The sequence below is a fragment of the Felis catus genome, chromosome B4, assembly GCF_018350175.1.
Source record: "Felis catus isolate Fca126 chromosome B4, F.catus_Fca126_mat1.0, whole genome shotgun sequence".
NCBI lineage: Eukaryota > Metazoa > Chordata > Mammalia > Carnivora > Felidae > Felis > Felis catus.
The window spans coordinates 41381338-41400990 of record NC_058374.1 but is presented as its reverse complement, the minus strand read 5'-3'; the positions used below and the strand labels follow the sequence as shown (position 1 = coordinate 41400990).

The window sequence follows — 19653 nt, the reverse complement described above, 5'->3', positions numbered from 1 at the left end:
AGAGCTCTGTTTGAATCAAATTGAATGTTCTTCCTGCTGATTCTGTCCAAACTACAGAGGAGGAAAATGGAGTCCCAGAGAGACGAATGATCAAGCCATACGCCAGGAGCAGACTTGGGAATCCTGTTGCTGAACTCAGCTGAGGTCAGAAACCTCAGTGAAGCTCCATCCCTTTGAGATGATGAGGTGACACTTGAGTCGTCCGGTCCCATTGAAAGGGCGGGCCTACGCCGGCCAACTCCATCTTGTTCTGTGTGCTTCACCTTGGCCACGCCTCCTCCCCTTGAGTAACCCCCCCCCCGGCCCCCCCGCAACAGGACTCGGACCCTTACCCAGCCAATCGGCTGAGGCCACAGCCATTACCTCACCAACTGCCCCTAGGCCTCAATACAACCTTTGTCCTTTTGATACTCTCCCCGGTATCTCACCGCTGCGTCGATGCAGGTAGGGGATTGAGCTCGAGCTAGCTCGAATAAAGGCTCTTTTGCTTTTACATCGGACTCGCCTCCCTGGCGGTATTTGGGGATCACGAATTCTGGGCATAACACCATGGCCTCTGTCACTAGCCTGTGGGGTAACTTTGGAGAAATCCCTTTCAGCCCTCTGGGCCCAGGTTCCTCATCATTTGAATGGGGTTAGTCCTCACCTGTAAGCCTCAGGGGGCAAATTGACCGGCCACACCCCCCTGCCCCCCCAAGGTGAGATAAGTGTGATATTCCTGGCTGCCCAAGGACAAAGAAAAGGGGAAAAACAAATGGTTAACTGATCAAGACCATAGTCCCACAGGACCTGAGTCTCCATCTATTGACAAATATCTTAGTAAATCACAAGAAAAAGGCAATCTCAATAGCTTAATCTCCAGAAACCTACAGACTCCTTCTCCTGGAGCCCCACCATCACCCCTCCATAGTGATGTGGGAAACGAAGGCAGAAGGAAATGGCAGAACTAAATGTCGTTATAACCTGCAGCCCATTGACAAATACTTGAGGCTGGCAGAGTAAAAAGTTTCTCCAGGAACTCCCTACGGTCTGAATGCTAATGCTTTGCTAGAGGGAAAAACAACGTTAGCCTGACAATAGCTAGGCCTCCACTATCCTGGGAATCTTCTTTAGCATATGAAAATCTCCCTGGAAACTACCCCTGGACTTTAGGCCTCCTAACCCCTAACCCCGTAGTATAAAACCAGTCTCTCCTCATGGTCCCCTGGGCAGCTCTTTCTGCCCACGGGTACTGTCCCCGTGCTTTAATAAAATCACCTTTTTGCACCAAAGATGTTTTCAAGAATCCTTTCTTGGCCAACGGCTCCGGACCCCGCGAACCCCATTGTCACCCCAAAACCTCATCACAGAGGTCTTTTTCAGCAGGTGCTGCATGAGGAAGAAAGCTGTGTGCTGGGGTGCCCTCCAAGCGCCCTCGTCCACATGATTTCCTGTGCTTTTTCCCAGGCTGTGAGAGATTTCCCTCAGCGACAGGGAGAAAGCTGAGGCACTGAGAAGTTGAGTGTCCTGCTGAAGGCCATCCAGCTAATCAGAGACACGGCAGAATTCACACCCACTATTGTGACTTTCAGTTCAGGCCTGGCACAGGCCTCTGTGCCACTTGTTGGGAAAGCCAGTGCCCCTAGGGACTTGCTCACAGATGGTGCTCCATAAATGCTGAGGGGTAGGCTCAGAGGAAGCCGGCTTGTCCCAAGGCCAAGACCGGTGCTGGTCTGGCCACTCTGCAGATGGCCTTGCTGAGGCCTGGCTGGTGGGGGCGCTGGAGGCCCAGGTTACCCAGTGGTTTATTTGGGAGGTGGGTGCTGTGTTCCTGACGGAGGTGGGGTTGCTTCAGCAGGACTTGGTGAGCAGCCTCTCTCAGGCACCAAGGGAGGCACGGCTCAGACGCTGGGCCGTGAATAGCTCTTCCGGCCATTGTGCTCACCAGTGCCCCGGGTCATGAACACAGAGGCCAGGATGCCTTTGTAGAAGTCACAGCAACACCCTGTACTTCCCCCCGCATTCCAAGGAGGCTCCTGAGTTTGGTCACTTATGGGAGGTCTTCCAGACACCCCTTTCCTCTTCCTCTCCTGGACGCCATCCTTTTCGGGACCCAACGACAACTCTTCATGGTGTGATCTGAGGGCTGTGGGAGGGCCTGTAACAACGTGGCTCTCCCCATGTTGGGCAGCCCTCCTTCCAGACGTTATCTCTTGGCTACACAAAATATTAACGTCACAGCAAATATTTCCTGATTTAGGCTCTGTTTAAGAGCTTTACATACTAATTTTGTCAACAAATCGATGAAATAGATGCTATTGTTATCGCTCCCTGCCTGTTGTTATGAAGGCAACTGAAGCATGGAGGGGTCCAGTAACTCCCCCAAAGACACATCAACAGTGAGTGGCAGAGTCAGGCCTCAGACCTCATGCATCTGAGGCCGCAGCCTATGTTCTTAACCACCTTGCCGCATTACCCTCTGTGTTAGCCTGGTAGTTTGTACTTTGGAAATGGGTAAGGATGAAACAGACATTCACTCATGAATCTTTTTATTTTATAAGTTTTTATTTTACAATATTTTTAGATTGGGGCACCTGGGTGGCTCAGTCGGTTAAGCGTTCAACTTCAGCTCAGGTAATGATCTCACAGTTTGTGGGTTTGAGCCCTGTGTCGGCCTCTTTGCTGACAGCTCGCAGCCTGGAACTGTAGAGAATGAATTTAAAATTTTGTATGTCTTGCCTATTGTTCGATGTGAGCACCGTTAAATTTTTCTAGACTTAGTTTGCTATACCCTAAGATTATAAAAATACTTACTAACCAGCATTTTCTCGCTTCTGTAATCTTGCTTGCTTAACACATTCCTTCCCTTCCCCCTTCCCCCTTCCCCCTTTTTCTCCCGCCACAAGTAACTGACAAAGCCTTCCCGCCAAAGGACAGACAAAGGACGCCCAATCAGAGAACAACAAATGTCCTTACTTTAAAATCAACTAATCAGGCCCCTCATAATTTGAAACCTCCCCTGTGCTATTTGTCTCTGTCTATAAAAACGCTGTACCAATCCTGATCGGGGCCTCTTAGCGTCACCGGCAACAAGTCCGCGGAGGTCCAGGTTCGAACCTGCAATAAACGACCCTTGCCGCTTTGACTCTGGTGGTCTCTTGTGGGGGGTTTCGTGACCTCGGGCATTACAGAACCTGCTTCAGATTCTGTGTCCTCCTCTCTCTGTCCCTCCTCCGTTCGCACTCTGTCTCTCTCTTTCAAAAATAAATGAACATTGGGGCCCCTGGGTGGCTCAGTCGGTTGAGCGTCTGACTTCAGCTCAGGTCATGATCTCACGGTCCGTGAGTTCGAGCTCCGCGTCAGGCTCTGTGCTGACAGTTCAGAGCCTGGAGCCTGTTTCGGAGTCTGTGTCTCCCTCTCTCTCTGACCCTCCCCCATTCATGCTCTGTCTCTCTCTGTCTCAAAAATAAATAAATGTTAAAAAAAATTAAAATAAATGAACATTAAAAAAATTAAATATTAGAATATTTTTAGATTTATAGAACTGTTGTGCAGATATAGTACAGAGAATTCCTGTTAACCTGTGTCCAGTTTCTCCTATTATAGACCTGCATTAGTATGGCACATACATCACTATTAATGAACCAATATAGATACATTATCATTAAGTAAAGTATACAGTTTATTTAGATTTCTTTCTTTCTTTATTTTTTTACCTAATGTTCCTTTTCTGTTCCAGGATGCCACATTACATTCAGTTGTCATGTCTCCTTAGGCTCCTTTTGGCTATGACAATTTCTTAGACTTTCCTTGTTTTTGATGACCTTGACAATTTTGAGGAGTATGGTCAGGAATTTTGTAGAGTGTTCCTCAAATAGGGGCGTCTGGGTGCCTCAGTTGGTTACATGTTCAACTTTGGCTCAGGTCATGATCTCACAGTTCGTGAGTTCGAACCTCACGTCACGCTCTGTGCTGACAGCTCAGAGACTGGAATCTGCTTCAGATTCTTTGTGCCGCTCTCTCTCTCTGCCCCTCCCTCTATCTCAAAAATAAATAAACATTAAAAAAATTTAGAATGTTCCTCAGTTAGAATTTGTCTGATATTTTCTCATGATTAGGTTGGGGTTAGGGCTTTTGGGGAGGAAGATCACAGAGGTAACATGCCGTTTTCATTATATATCAAGAATACATACTATCAACATGACCTGTGACTGTTGATTTATTACATATCAAGGGTATATACTATCAACATGACCTGTGACTGTTGGTGTTGACGTTGACCACGTGGCAGGGGTAGCATTTGTCCATTGTAAACTTACTCTCCCTTTCCAGTACTGTACTTAAGAGGTATTTTTTGAGCTCTAGGAGGAGATGAAGCTGGTGACTTTCTTAGAAGCAGGGACAGGGGAGGGAGGGCAGAGCAGGGTGATGGCTGTTCTTCTGCATCAGAATTAAAGAAATTGCACTTGCCCAGGAGGAGAAGCTGGCGGCTTCTGAGGCAGGTTTGATGTAAGAGTCAGATCTGGGGTTAGAGCCAGAGCAGACACTTAGCACCGCCCAGGGTTAGGAGAGGTACCTGGCCATTCCCTGGAGAATCAGACCAGACAGGCCTCGCCACCCAGCTTGGGTCTCATTTTCACGGACCTCCTCTCTCAATAAGTGATAATCAGACACAGAGACACACAGTGACAGCACACAAAAAAGATACATGCTGTTCAACTCTAAACTCGCATCTATCTTACCATTGGGCCATTTTGGGTAAGAGTTCAGGATCAATATTTGTTATAAATCCTGAAATGATTTTGTAGATTTACACCATAAGATTGTATTATACTTTCAGGCTGAGGGTGTAAATTTTGCATTGTAAATATTTGAAACAGATCTCAAGTTTTGTAACCTTGTTTGGGTACTTCCTCATTTTATAAAATATATGTACTGGCAATCTAAAAATACGGCAGTGGTCTGGGCCCCCTCCTGGGACACCTGAGAGATGCTGCCTCCTTCAAGCACCAAGGGCTGGTGAGAGGTGATCCCCAAGCCTAGCAGACTCAGAGGGCCAGCTGGACCAGAGCTACACAGAACTCTGTGGCCAAGTCATGTGCTTACATTAGTCTGTCTGACGAGTTACATTTGTCTGTCTGAGCTAAATGTGTGACATTGAATTTGACATTTAGTTGATCTGAGAGGCAAGGCCCTGGCAGGCCAGATTTTGGTCCCAGTGTTGGAAGGAATGTGGGAAAATAAAAGGATGCTTTGCATGGAAGTGGCCATCTATGATTTCCAGAATACCTCCAAAAGCCTGTCGCTGTGCGGACATTACATAATTAGAGATAAAGATCCGTGGATATTTGGGGGTCTAGGAGTTACTCGTTAAATGAAAATGCTCCTAGGATATGAAATCCCTGTGGCTGTTGGCAACAAATATGGCAGAGGAGGTTAACCAGCTTCCTGAAAACAGCCAAGTCCTATGAGAGAGGAGGCCCAAGACAGAAGTCTGGAGAAGGGTGACAGGCAAAGCCGCAAGGGGCAGGGGGTGAGGAGACACAGACTGGGGCAATGAAGGGAGGCTCCAAGGACACTCATGAGTCTGTGGAAAGCTGTCCCTGTGACATCCTATTTATATCTGTTTGACCTCAGATATCTGAGTCACTCCCCCATTGCTTCAGTTTTCCCGACTTCTCTGGAACATCTCTGTAATGGTCCCGTGGTCAGGATGGGACCCTTTCCCTCACTTTCCCACCACACACTGTGCCTTTATCACCCCTGCCATGGCCACCATCAGCTAACTACACTGTCCCAAGTGGGATTATACCTGATTTAATTCTCACAGCCCTGGGGCATAGGGCAATAGCCTTCACTTCACGGTTGGGGAAACAGCTTTTTAGAGGTTAAATAGCATACGCAATGCCACCTGCCAGCGATGGGTGGGTGTAGGGCCTCCATGGCGACGTCAATCTGGTTGGGGGCTGGCAAACTTTTCCTACAAAAAGTATTTTAGGCTTTGTGGGTGACATATGGTGTCCTGTCCTCTACCTTCTCCCACTGTCTTCAACACTTTAAGAATGTGAAAACCATTCTTAGCTCATGAGTGGTACACAGACAGGCCACCAGCTAGATTTGGCCTGCAGGCCATGGCTTACTGACCCCTGGTAACAGGTAAATGGCAATGCAGAATCGTACACCCTCCCAGATTTCAGAGGGTGTCCAAAACCCACTCAGAGAATCCTGGCCCGGGAGGGTGGCAGGGTGACGTATCTGGTCCAGATGGGTGCTGGTTTGCTGAAGACTGACTAGGATGTGGGCTCTGGGGCTTCGGTCATTGCCTGTCCTGCTGGGCAGTCATGCCCCTCACACCTGCCCCTCTGCCTGCCCGACCTCCCCTCTGCTCCCTACTCTGTGGAAAGCCTTGTGGGGGTCATTGGGCCCGGGAGTCTCCACCTCCTCCCCATCCTGTCATCCTCTCCTTTCTCCTGGGACTTCTGTTCTTGGCTGGGTAAGGCCAGCTGAGAAGATCCATAATCAGCCACTTGTCCCCAAGCTTTTTTGCCAGGCTGCCTTGGCATGGGGTGGGAGATACTGAGGCAGAAGAAGGAGAAAAGGCATGAGAAGGCTGCCGCCAGAAGGGAGGAATGCAGTGGCCTGGGCAGGAAGATTGGCAACCTCTTTGTTCCCTAAGGCGTCTCAGAGTTAAGGAGGTTTGGGAAAGGAAGCTCTCATGTAAACACAGGAGATTCTGTTTGTGTGTGGCGGGGGGCGGGGAGTGGGGGGGGGGTGGAGGGCTGTCTTGCATGTGTATCATGTTCAGCCAGTGCCTGTGTGCCTGTGCAGAGGCCACATGGAAGGAGCAAAAGCCTCAGGCTCTAGGCGACATAAAAAAAGAGTTAGGCCAGGTCTATACCTGGGTTCAAGTCACTGATGCATCAGTGACCAACTATGTGACATGGGCTCAGTCCTTCAACCTCTCAGACATTCGCTCTCCTCGTCTATAAAATGGAAATAGCAATAGCGGTCTCACAGGCGTTATAAAGTGTACACAATAACACTATTTGTTAAACACTTCCTACACACCAGGCGCTATTCTCAAAGGCTTTCGGTATTTACTTTATCCTCACTATTTGTGGATTCCACGTTTGCAAATTCACCTCCTTACTAACACTTATTTGTAACCCTCAAATCAGTACTCTGGGGGTTTTCACAGTCAGTCAAGAACATGGGCAGACCAGTGAAACATTGGAGTCGCCTGGTATGTGTGTTGCCAGCTGAGGTCAAACAAGGCGACGCTCTGCCTTCTTGTTTCAGCAGAGACTGCCCTTTTCGTGGCCGATTTGGTGCCATGTTTTTCTTGTTTTGGTGCTTTTTGTTGGTGATTTCACCATTTAACATGCCCCCCAATGTTAGGAAAACTGGACAGCTACATGCAAAAAACTGTCTTACATTATACACAAAAACAAACTCAAAAGGAATTAAAGACCTAAATTTCAGAACTGAAACCATAAAACTTAAAAGAAAACACAGGTAGTAATCTCTTTGACATCAGCCATAGCAGCATTTTCCTAGATATGTCTCCTCAGGCAAAGGAAACAAAACCAAACATAAACTACTGGGACTACACTGAAATAAAAAGCTTCCGCACAGCAAAGGAAACCATCAACAAAATAAAAAGGCAACCTGCTGAATGGGAGAAGATATTTGCAAATGATATAGCCAATAAGCGGGTTAAAATCCACACACACACAAAAGAACTTCTACAACTCAACATCAAAAAAAAAAAAAAAAAAACCCAAACAATTTGATTTAAAAATGGACAGAGCACCTAAGTAGACATTTTTCCAAAGATGACATCCAGATGGCCAACAGACACGTGAAAGGATGCTCAACATCACTCATCATCAGGGTGATGCAAATCAAAACCACAATGAGATGTCACCTCACCCCCGTCAGAATGGCTAGAATAAAAAAGACAAGAAATAAGTGTTAGTAAGGATATGGAGAAAAGGGAAACCTCGTGCACTGTTGGTGGAAATGTAAATTTTTGTAGTTACTGTGGAAAACAGAAAGGAGGTTCCTCAAAAAATTAAAAATAGAAATACCACATGATCCAGTGATTCCACTACTGGGTATTTACCCAAAGAGAATGAAAACACGAATTCCAAAGGATATACACACCCCTATGTTTATTGTAGCATTGCTTAAAATAGCCAAGATATGGAAGCAACCCAAACGTCCATCGAAAAATGAATGGATAAAGAAGAGGTGATATATATATATACATATATACATATACACATATATATATGTATATATATATGTGTATATATATATATACGTATATATATATGTGTGTGTGTATATATATATATATATATATATATATACACACACACAATGGAATGTTTCTCAGCCATAAAAATGACATCTTGCCATATGTGATAATATGGATGGGCCTAGAGGGTGTTATTCCAGGTGAAATAGACAGGAAAGACAATACGTGATTTCACTTATATGTGGAATCTAAACAAAACAAATGAACAAACAAACAAACAAGCAAACCAATGAGACTCTCAAATAAAAAGTGGTGGCTGCCAAAGGGGAGGGGGATGGGGAGACAGATGAAATAAATAAAAGGATTAAAAGGTACAAACTTGCAGTTATAAAATAAATGTTGAAGAGGTGAAAAGTCCAGCATAGGGAATATCGTCAAGAATATTGTCATAAGTATGATGACAGATAGTGACTACGCTTCTCGTGGTGAGCCTTGAGTAACGTATAGAATTGTCAAATTTATATGTAGCACCCTGAAACTGATACAGCATTGTATACCAGTTATCCTTCAATAAACAAAGAACAGTGCTTATACGTTCAAGAAGTCTGTAATGCACCTTATGAAGAAAGATGTGTTAGATAAGCTTCGTCTGGGCATGAGTTGTAGAACTGTAGGCTGTGAGTTCATGTGAATGAATCAACACTAGACGTCAAATGAAAGCGTGACTGCTTGCAGGAAACTAACCATCCTCTACTTCCCCAGGGACAACGGTTTAATATTTGCTAATTCGTTGTGCAGCAACTTTATAGAACATCACTTCCCTGGATGCCAAGAATCAACTGTAGTAACTCAGGTCATCATCACGACCCTACTAGGTAGAGCTCTCGTTATCATCTCAATTTTGCTGATGAGAACGTGGAGGCACAGAGAGGTTGCCTAGTTTATTAGACACCATACAGCTCTAGGTAACTGAGCTGGCATCAAAGCCAGGCTGTGGCTTCGGAGTGAAGTAAAGCAATGTGCAGAGAGCCTTTGGCAGTGTCCCACACATCATGTGTGCTCATCAAGGTTCTGCCACTCAGGGCCACTGTGGCCCCTGGATTAGATGGGCTCTGAAGGCCTTTCTGCTCGGATATTCTAAGGCCTTTGATTTCTGCCAGTTCTTCCAAGTTTGCAGGAGTGGGCTGGACCTGCAGGCTGGTGGGTGAGGAGCTGAAGTTACAGGAGTAGAAATGGGGGTGGACAGGCTTTGGGCATGGGAGGGAACATGCTGGGGCAGAAGATCCCATGGGCTTAGGTGGTGTCCCAGAGAAGCCCAGGGAGAAACTTGGCTGTCACCTCTCCTGGTTGTACCAATGTCTTCAGAGTTGGCTCCTCACTGAATGGGGGTGGCTGGGAGGGGTACGATAGGCTCTTTCTCTTTCACAGAAGAGTCACTTGAAGCTGAGAAGGCTCTCCAAGATGACAGACACTTCGGGACAGACCAAGAACAGATTTCACGAGGAATGATATGAAAAGTATTCAACAACTGTGTAACACAAGCCACTGGCCAAAAATCCCAGATGCTGCTGTAGACAAGGAGGCTGTCTGCACTGGGGATGTCCTGCCTGCTCAGTTCTGCCTCCTCTGCCTCTGTGTCACATGCACGGATGTGCGGAGGTAGGTGGATTTTTCCTCTTCAATAAGAATGGTACCATTGTCTGTGTTCTATCATGTCACATGAATCTTTAGCAGGTGCCCTTCCTGGAAAATTCTAGTGGTGGGGGTATTAGTGGTAGGGCTCACCTCTCCTGCACATCACAGTAATTATCCATTAAGTGCCCTGTTAGTGAAGAGGGAGGACCAGGAATCTGGAGAGAAGGTCTGAGCTCAAATCTGGGGTGTTCATCAGCCCGTGACCTGGTGCAAGTATTTCTGCCCTTCTAAGTCCGGTTCTCTTTGGGGTAAAGTCAGATAAAACAACCCACCTCACAGGGTGTGGTAAAGATTGAGTACAGTTTTACAGGTGACCACACTCCAAATGTTGAAAAATTCTGTGCATCAGATGAAAAGAATTGAGCTGGGCTCTATCCCAGGAGGCTCACGCAGGGAGCAGGGGCTCGACGTGTAGGTCAGATGGAACTGCTTTGGATACCCATGCATCAGAACTGTGACTTGTCCCCACATTCTCCTTCCCTTCTTCCATAGTCATTAGATTTGGGTTGGAAACATGACTTCCCAGAATAAAGGATCTTTCCCAGATCCCTTTGGCCCCACAGCCAAGTTCTGGCCAATGGATGTGCACAGAAGTGGTGGGTGCAGCTTCTGGGCATGTCCTTAAAGGGCAGGACTCTAGCTGCTACAGCCCTCCCCCACCCAGCTCTTTCCTTCCTCTTCCTGACTGTCCAGAGCCCGGATGTGGTGACCAACTGTCTGAGGCCATGAGATATGGCCTGTCTCCCACCCCCACCCCGGGGATGGCAGAGCAAACATAGACGGTGCCGGGTCTCCACCATGAGGAGTTGTAGCAGCCTGGACTACTATGTACAGAGCAGTGCACGAGGGAGAAATGCTTTCTATCTTGTTTATATCACAGTTATTTGGATTGCCTGTTACAGCAGTTAGATCCATAGCCTAACTGTGTGAAGGTGAACCTGATGGTGAAGTCAAAATGGTAAACCAGTTCTCAACAGGCTAGTTGCCAGTGCATTGCTTTTGTTTAAGGATGGGTGTTGGGCTGGGAAGGGCAGGTGGATATAAGAATTCCCTGGAAGGGTGCCTGGGTGGCTCAGTAGGTTCAAGTTCAACTCTTGATCTTGGCTCAGGTCACGATCTAATGGTTTGTGAGTTCAAGCCCTGTGTCAGGCTTTGAGCTGACAGCCTGGAGCCTGCTTGAAATTCTCTCTCCTTCTCTCTCTGCCCCTCCTCCACTCTCTCAAAATAGATAAACTGCCAGACATCTTCAGGTCATCCTGGGAAGAGTTGATCACCAGGCAAGACTTTAGGGATATCAATGGCATAAATATTCTTCCTCCACCTACCCGTTCCCTCATGTCTCCCTCTCTTCCTGGCTCCCTTCCTCTCTCCCTTATCATGGGCCATGCATCATACCCACTCTATATCCCCGAGGATCCAGCAAGGAAGAATAACACACAGTTCCTGCCTTCAGGGCATGATATAATGCCGACTTGAGCCACTTAGGTCATGAACGTCAGGGTGACCCTCAACCCTTCTCTTTCTCTCATACCCTGCAAGGAATTCATCAGCACATCTTGTCAGACCTATTTTCAAAATATAACCAGAATCACTGGGAGCCTGAGTGGCTCAGTCAGTTAAGCATCTCACTTCAGCTCAGGTCATGACCTCATGGTTCGTGAGTTTGAGCCCCACATCGGGCTCTCTGCTGTCAGCACAAAGCCTGAGGATCTTCTGTTCTCTCTCTCTCTCTGCCCCTTCCCTGCTTGCTCTCACTCTCTTAAAAAAAAGAAAGAAAGAAAAAAAAGATAAAATAACCAGAATCCACACTTGCACTCCTACTATCCTGGTCTAAGCTACCACCGTGAGCTCCCTAGCAGGTTTCTACGCTTTTTTACCCTCTCACCCTCTTACCCATATAGTCTGTTCTCAACAGAGCACCCAGAAGGACCTTCTTAGAACATAAATCAGTTTGTGTCACTTCTCTGCTCAGAAGTTTCCAATGATTCCAGAGTAGTCCTCACATTCCTTTAATTGGCCCACAAAACCCCAGGTAATGCGGCCCCCGAGTCTTGCCCCTCGTTCACTTCACATGGGGCTGCCATGAGCACCACTGGCATGTTTCCACCTCAGGGAATTGGTGTGCAGCTCTCTTTGCCTTGAATATTTTCCCCTGGAAAGCCCATGGCTTTTCCGTCATCCAGCCCTCTGCTCTCACATCACCTTCTCGGAGAGGACCTCCTCACTACCCTCCATAAATATCACTCTCCCTATCACTTGCTGCCTGCCTTACCCTACTGCACTTGCTTCCTGGCATTTGTTACCAACTTACATTTGTTTCAGGTGCCGGCAGAGTGAGATCTGGGGGAGGACTGTCTTCCTGGTTTGCCTTCTGTCCTCACATGGGCTTCCTTGGTATTCACACAAACGTAGAGATCTCCTGTCTCCTCCTCTTCTTATAAGGCCACTATCTCATCTTGGGGGCCCCACCCTACAGCCTACCTGAAGCCTAACTACCTTTCAAAGGCCCCCTGCCAAATGGACATCACAGTGGGGCTTAGGGTTTCAACATGTGAGTGTCAGAAGCACACAGATGGTTTAGCCCATGGCACTTTTCATTGACTTCCTCTCGCCACTGAGTATAAGCTCTTTGAGTGGATCGTCTGGCACTCCGGATCTCCATCGCCTGCAATGATGCCAGGGCACAGCTGGGGCTCAGCATGTTTGCTGGATGGGGAGCAGAGAGTGCAGGATGAACTGCTCTAACAGCACAGAAGCAGAACTGCCTCCTCCAGGGTCCAGAGATGCAAATCGATCTGGGCCTTGGAGGCTGATGGGGTGGGGGTGCTTGGCCTCGGTCCACTCAAATGGCCCAGCAAGCCAGCCAGGCCACTGCTCCGACCTCCATTCTGGAGAGTTTGGTGACCAGGGAGCCATCAGGCAGGAGCTGGAGGGATAGATGTTTCCACTAGTCAGGAACTATGTCCAGGGTGGTCAGCAGAGTGAGAGGCAGGGGCAGGAACGATAGCTGGGATAAGAGACAGGGTTTTGGTGGCAGGGGAGGGGCAGGAGCAGGGGTGGTGGTGGGTGGGCCGGCAGAAGGGATCGGGGTGTGGACCCAACCTTTTCCAGACCAGCTGCCGGAGTCTGCTGCGGCGCCCGCTGTCTGCATCCAGGCCTGGCTGTGTGTTTACTCGGCCAGAACTTTGGGCAGCCTTGGCCTTTCCTTGCAGAATAGTTATTGCTGAACTCTGGAGGCAGAGTTAAGTAAATACTGGCTCCCAGATACGGGAACTAAAATCATACAGGAAACGTTGAGGTGGGAGGGGAGCAAGAGGGCCCGTGCTGGGCCTCTCCTGCCGGGGGCCCCCAGGAGCACTCCCCCAACTCATTCATCCCCAGCCCTGTGAGAAGTGAAGGGGGTCATCCTGTGTTTTCCAGCGTAAACTTTTCTTCATGGCATTCATTCGTTCCTTTGTCTGGCAAACCCTTACTAAGCACTCCATGCCACTAGCAGGCTAGGAATGCAGGAAACCCGAGTGTGCCAAAATTTGTATCCAGTGTTCACGGTCTCCCTCTTCTGCAGGTTCCCCTCTCTTGCTCTTGAAACTTCTCCCCACGTCAATTCCAAGCCCTAGACTGGTGCTGTCTGCCTGGGAGATGCTGGTAAATGTTATGGTATGCTAGTAAATGTTTTACATGTGACTCTCTGGAAATGAAGCCCTGATCTGTAGCTGATTAACATGGTGTAAATATTCTCACCGTGGCTACATATGGCTACATTTTCATGCTGCCAATGTGATGTCACTGAATTACAATGTGATGTCACCGAATCACAATGTGATGTCACTGGATGCAAAATTGGGCAGAGTAGCTCAGAGTAGATGGTATAGCACATCCACCATGCAGATACACTAGTCTGTCTGTATAACCTCAAGAGCACAGATAATAATAAAATACAAAATAATTAGGAAATGAGTTTTGAGTAGTTATTGTCTCTGTGTTAAATATCATTTAATTATAAGCTTATATATAATTTAATTTTAAATAATGAGTGTATTTAATAATTGTATTTAATAATTGAGTCACCAAATTCCCGAAAATGTAACAATCCCCTCTTGCAAGCCACCTTATCACTGCCTGGGAGCTTGGGCGTCACAACAGATCTACTGAATCACAGTAGGAACTTTAAACACTTTTAACAATGTCCTAATAATTTGTGTGCATGTCAGAGTTTGATAAATGTGGCCTTAGAGGTAATCACTGTTTACAATTTTGTTTGCATCTTTTAGAACTTTTGCACAGTGCAGATGCATATAATTTTTTATATTTTTCCGGCTTTTTCTTTAAATATTTTTTTATTAGATGTTACTTTTCATTTTATTTTTTTATTATTTTTTAATGTTTATTTATTTTTGAGAGACAGAGAGAGACAGAGTGTGAGCGGGGGAGGGGCAGAGAGAGAGAAAGACACAGAATCTGAAGAGGCTCCAGGCTCTGAGCTGTCAGCACAGAGACCGACGCGGGGCTTGAACTCACAAGCCTTGAGATCATGACCTGAGCCGAAGTTGGATGCTTAACCGACTGAGCCACCCAGGTGCCCCTAGATGTTACTTTTTAAAGCAGCTTTAGGTTCACAGCAAAATTGGGCAGAAGGTAAGAGATTTCCCATATATTTCCTGTCCCCACACAGGAATATCAACATATCCCAGCAGGGTGGTACATTTGTTACCACTGAAGAACCCATGTTGACCCATCATTATCACCCAGAGTCCATAATTTACAGCAGGATTCATTCTTTGTGTGCACATTTTACAGGTTTGGACAAACTTATAATAACCTGTATCCACCATTGCAGTATCACACAGAATAGTTTTATCGCTTTAAATAGAAGCATATCATTTTTGTTTTGTTTTATTTTTGAATAAAAATAGAGTCATGTTGTAAATGTTTTGCAGGTTTTTTTTTTAAGTTAATATGTCTGATAGCTTTCCATGTCAGTCTATAGAGATCTAGTTATTTTTAAGGTCTCCACAGTCTCTTAGGGTATGAATGAATCATAATAAAAAAATAATCATTGCTCTGAATGGACACATAGTGTTTTCCCATTTTGCTTCAAGAAAAATTTTTTTTACTTTTTTTTTTTTTTTCGAGAGAGTAAGAGTGAGTGCAAGCTGGGGAGGGGTAGAGGGAGATGGAGAGCGAGAACCTTAAGCAGGCTTTAGGCTCACATGACCATGGGATCATGACCTGAGCCAAAATTGAGTCAGACGCTTAACTGACTAGCCAGCCAGGCTGCCAAGGCTGCCCAGGAAACCTCTTCATTAAATCTTTTCCCCTTAACTTTCTCTCAAATTATCAAAATCTATCTTTAAAAAACTCTGAAAACGAATTTATACTAAAGGTTAGAGGCTGAAAATAATGGTTTATTTTATTATTTTTTTTTGAAAATACTAGTTTAAAGTATCTTTCTTCTTCCCCAGATTTAAAATGCTTAGTTAAAACTTGTCAACAGTTATTGATATATTTATGCATAAGTTTCTAAGTAAGCTGACAGGGAATATGAAGAAGCTAGATACAGCACAACCTTAAAATGCTGATAGCCCAGGGGTACCTGGGTGGCTCAGTTGGTTAAGCATCCGACTTTGGCTCAGGTCACGGTTCATGGGTTCAAGCCCCGCGTTAGGCTCTGTGCTGATAGCTCAGAGCCTGAAGCCTTCTTCAGATTCTGTGTCTCCCTCTCTCTCTGCCCCTCCCCCACTCACGCTCTGTCTCTGTCTCTCAAAAATGAATAAATGTTTTAAAAAATTAAAAAAAGGAAGGGCTAAACTTTTAAATAAATAAATAAATAAAAATTTTAAATGCTGATAGCCCAGCAAAGGGAGTACAATCTGTGGACATATATATAATCACAAAATGAAGTAGAACATATACTAGGATCTGTTTCTACCCACAGAACACTTCTGACACCAGTAGGTGGGTTTTTTTTCCCCCTGCTAACCAATTCTCTGATATCAGCTGAGTGTCCTACAATTTAATTTGATTGTGACACAATCTACCTGGAGTTAGCAAGAGATCTCACAAGCTCAAGGACTCAGCCTCACAAAAATGACCCTACTTCAGACACCAATTGCAAGTCTCAGGCTTCCTTTACTTCTGACCAAAAGGCTATAAACTGGAGGTTTCCATGACCAGTCTTGCCCTCTGGCTTGATAATTTGCTAGAATGCATCACAGAATTCATGCTTCATAGACAATCACTTTCCTTGCATGTACCAATTTATTATATATAACTCAGGAAAGCCAAATGGAGGAGATGCGTAGGGCAAGGTACGATAGAGTTTCCACGCCTGATAGGTTCTCCAATCTGAAAGTTCTCTCGGTTCAACTGTTGGGGGTTCTCATGGAAATTCCATTACACAGCATGACTGATTAAATCACTGGGTATTGGTGGTTAGCTCAATCTCAGACCCCTCTCCACTCCCTAGGGGTGTGGGGTGGGACTGAAAGTCCTAACCCTCTGATCATGCCTGGGTCTTTCTGTATGTAACCAGCCCCCATCCTGAAGCTCTGTAGGGACCCAGCCACAGGTCACCTCATTAGCATACAAAAAGGCGCCATTATCACTCTGGAGAATCCACGGATCTTAGAAGTTCTGGTGTCAGGAACCAAGGACCAAGACCAAATATAACAAAAGGATCAAGACCAAATATTATAACAATATTATAATTGTATCACCCCCTCACTCAGGAAATTAGAAGGCTTTTAGGATCTTGCCAGGAGCTGGGACTAAGATGAAATATGTATTTTTAATTATATCACCATATCACCACATGTGATGGAGACAGGACAGTTACAAGCAGCATTGGTACTGTAAGAATATAGAAGGAGGGAGAAAACTTTAACTAAGAAACTGATGGCATTAGAGGCATTGACCATTAACTGGGGAAGCGCCCATGTGTCCAGGGCCCTCAAACAGCATCGTAAGACAGGTGAGATGGTGCCGTCAGCCTTAGGCTCATAGGGTCGGATGGGAAGAGAGTCGCAGGGGCCAGGGAGTACTCTTGCCTGGTGCAGGGGATACAACGTTCACGACCATCCTAAAGTGAGGTTTTCTTCCTCTCATCCTTTTTTTCTCCAGGTCTAGTTCCTGGCTCCTGTATTTTCCAGGAACCCTGATCTCCAAAGATGACGGACATTCTAGTTGGTTCCTGCCTGAGGCTCAGCTTAACCTGTGTGGTGGCTCTGTCAGGGCCCTGTTCCTTTGCTCCAACAGGAATCAGATTGTGATCAGTCTTGGAATGCATTCCAGAGCTGGCTGCAGCCCCAAGCCTTGCCTGGCTGGACAGCCTTGGTGCTACACATCAGTCCTCACGTCTTCCTTCCCGGCTCCTCACACACCGCCAGTGGGTCCCTGAACCCTGAGTTTCCATTAGTGGGCTGTGTGACACCAGGCAGGTACCAGGCAGGAACCTTTGCTACTTCCCAGGGTACAGACTGACCCTCCACCCTTGGCTTGATTCACCTTTGTGTCTTGCCAGCCCAGGCTTCAAGCCCAATCTAGCAGCCCAGGTCAAATTTGGCTGGAAATTTTTGCTTCAAGAACTTAAGTCTTCCACCCTCTGTAACAAGGCTTATCTGTTCCTTAAGAAAGGGGTGGCGGTTCTCTTTGAGGGCGGTTTTTGTTTTGTTTTAAAATTTCATGCATAAAAAATAAATGTAAAATGCATGTGATGAAGCAAATTTACAAAATGAACATCTTTGAACACATTAGCTTATCTAAGAATTAGAACGTGATCACATGGTTGCATCTGCCTCCATGCCTCCTTCCCTGCTCTGTTGGCCGGCCTCTCACTATCCTGAATTTCGTGTTTATTATTTCCTTGTTTTTAAGAGCAGCTTCATATACATATGTGTATATCCACAAACTGAGTATTTACTTTTGCTTATTTTTGAACCTTATGAAAATAGAGTCATATTGTATGCAGATATTTTGCTGTTCTAGATAATATTGCTTTTCATCAAATAAAATGGTGTTCGGAGTGATCACATCAACTTATAATCCTATAAGCAGTATGTACGAGTTCACATTGGTTTACATTCTAACAACCACTTAGCAGTAGCAGACTTAAATTTTTTGCCAAACCCGTTCATGTAAAATGGTATTTTATTATGGACTTAGCTAATTTCCTTGATTATTAATAAAATTGAGCTTCTTTCCATATTCTCATTTACCAGGTGGGTTTTCTTGTCTTTGAAACACCTATGCTTGGGGCACCTGGGTGGCTCAGTTGGTTAAGTTTCAACTTTGGCTTAGGTCAGGATCTCACAGTCCGTGGATTCGAGCCCTGCGTCAGGCTCTGTGCTGACAGCTCAGAGCCTAGAGCTTGCTTCGAATTCTGTGTCTCCCTCTCTCTCTGCCCTTCCCCCGCTCATGCTCTGTCTTTCTCTCTCTCTCTCAGAAATAAATAAACACTAAAAAAAAAGAGAAAAAACCCCAGAAACACCTATGCTTATCTTTTGGCTATTACACAATTGCATTAATTATCTTAATGATTTGTAGAAGGTCTTTATATATCCTGGGTAATAGTTCCGTATTGGTTATATGTTTTATGGATATGTTCTCCCAGCTTATATCTTGTTTTTTGATAAACAAAAATTTTACATTTTAATGTAGCTAAATACATTAATTGTCTTATGATTAGTATTTTTACTTGCTTAATAAATCTACTCTGTGATCACAAAGATATTTTCTTCCCAAAATTTTAAAGTTTCACCTTTCATATTAAAAATTTTTTTTTAATGTTTATTTATTTCTAAGAGAGAAACAGAGCATGAGCAGGGGAGGGGCAGAGAGAGAGGGAGACAGAATCCGAAGCAGGCTACAGGCTCCGAGCTGTCAGCACAGAGCCCGATGTGGGGGCTCAAACTCATGAACAGAGAGATCATGACCTGAGCTAAAGTCAGACACTTTCTGACTAAGCCACCCAGGCACCCCTCACCTTTCATATTTAATCTCCTAATCCACTGTGAATGATTATTGAGTATGGTGTAAGCTAGGGATCGAATTTCATTTTCTTTCCCATATGCATAAATGATTATTCCAATATTATTTATTGAACAGTCCAACTTTACCCAATTGATCTATGATATCAACTTTGTCATATATAAAATTTCTGTATAACTGTGGGTCTGTTTCCTGGCTCTTGATCTAAGTCCTCTGATCACTTTGTCTAAACCTGCACTAATACCATTCAGTCTAAAATGCAATAGATTTATAATAAGTCTTGATATCTTGTAGGGTAAGTCCTCCCATCCCATTCTTAAGGAGTATATTGTCTATTTTTGGCCAATAGCACTCTTATCTATCCATCTATCGATTGATCAATTGATAGATAGATCAGCTTGTTGAAGTCCTTAAAAAGTTTGTTGAGATTTTGATTGGCATTGTATTTGGTCTACATATAAATTGGGGAGAACTAATGCTGTTGTGATATTGAATCTAAATATTCATAACATAACTCTCAAATTATTTAGGTCTTAATTAATGTCTTCTAATAATGTTTTGTTATTTTTTTCCCTACATGTATTGAACATCTTTTTTTCAATCTGTTATTATGTTCTTATAGTCCTGAATTACATTAAATAAGTTTCTTTTTTTTTTTACAATTGTATTTTCTTTTGCTAGTGTATGTAAATGAAGTAGATTTTAAAACATTGATCTTTTTTTTTTTTAAT

The 19653-nt window shown here is 45.0% G+C and overlaps 2 long non-coding RNA genes across 2 annotated transcripts; one reads left to right on the top strand and one right to left on the bottom strand.

Moving 5' to 3' along the window:
* The first annotated feature begins 387 nt into the window (after nt 1-387).
* LOC123386515 lies at nt 388-18058 on the top strand. The gene is made up of 3 exons (XR_006600489.1): nt 388-444; nt 9671-9901; nt 17057-18058. It is a non-coding gene; the product is annotated as an uncharacterized LOC123386515 (long non-coding RNA).
* LOC123386514 lies at nt 9163-13671 on the bottom strand. Its single transcript, XR_006600488.1, has 2 exons — nt 13040-13671; nt 9163-12863 (listed from the first exon to the last, which is right to left on the bottom strand). It is a non-coding gene; the product is annotated as an uncharacterized LOC123386514 (long non-coding RNA).
* Nucleotides 18059-19653: the final 1595 nt, after the last annotated feature.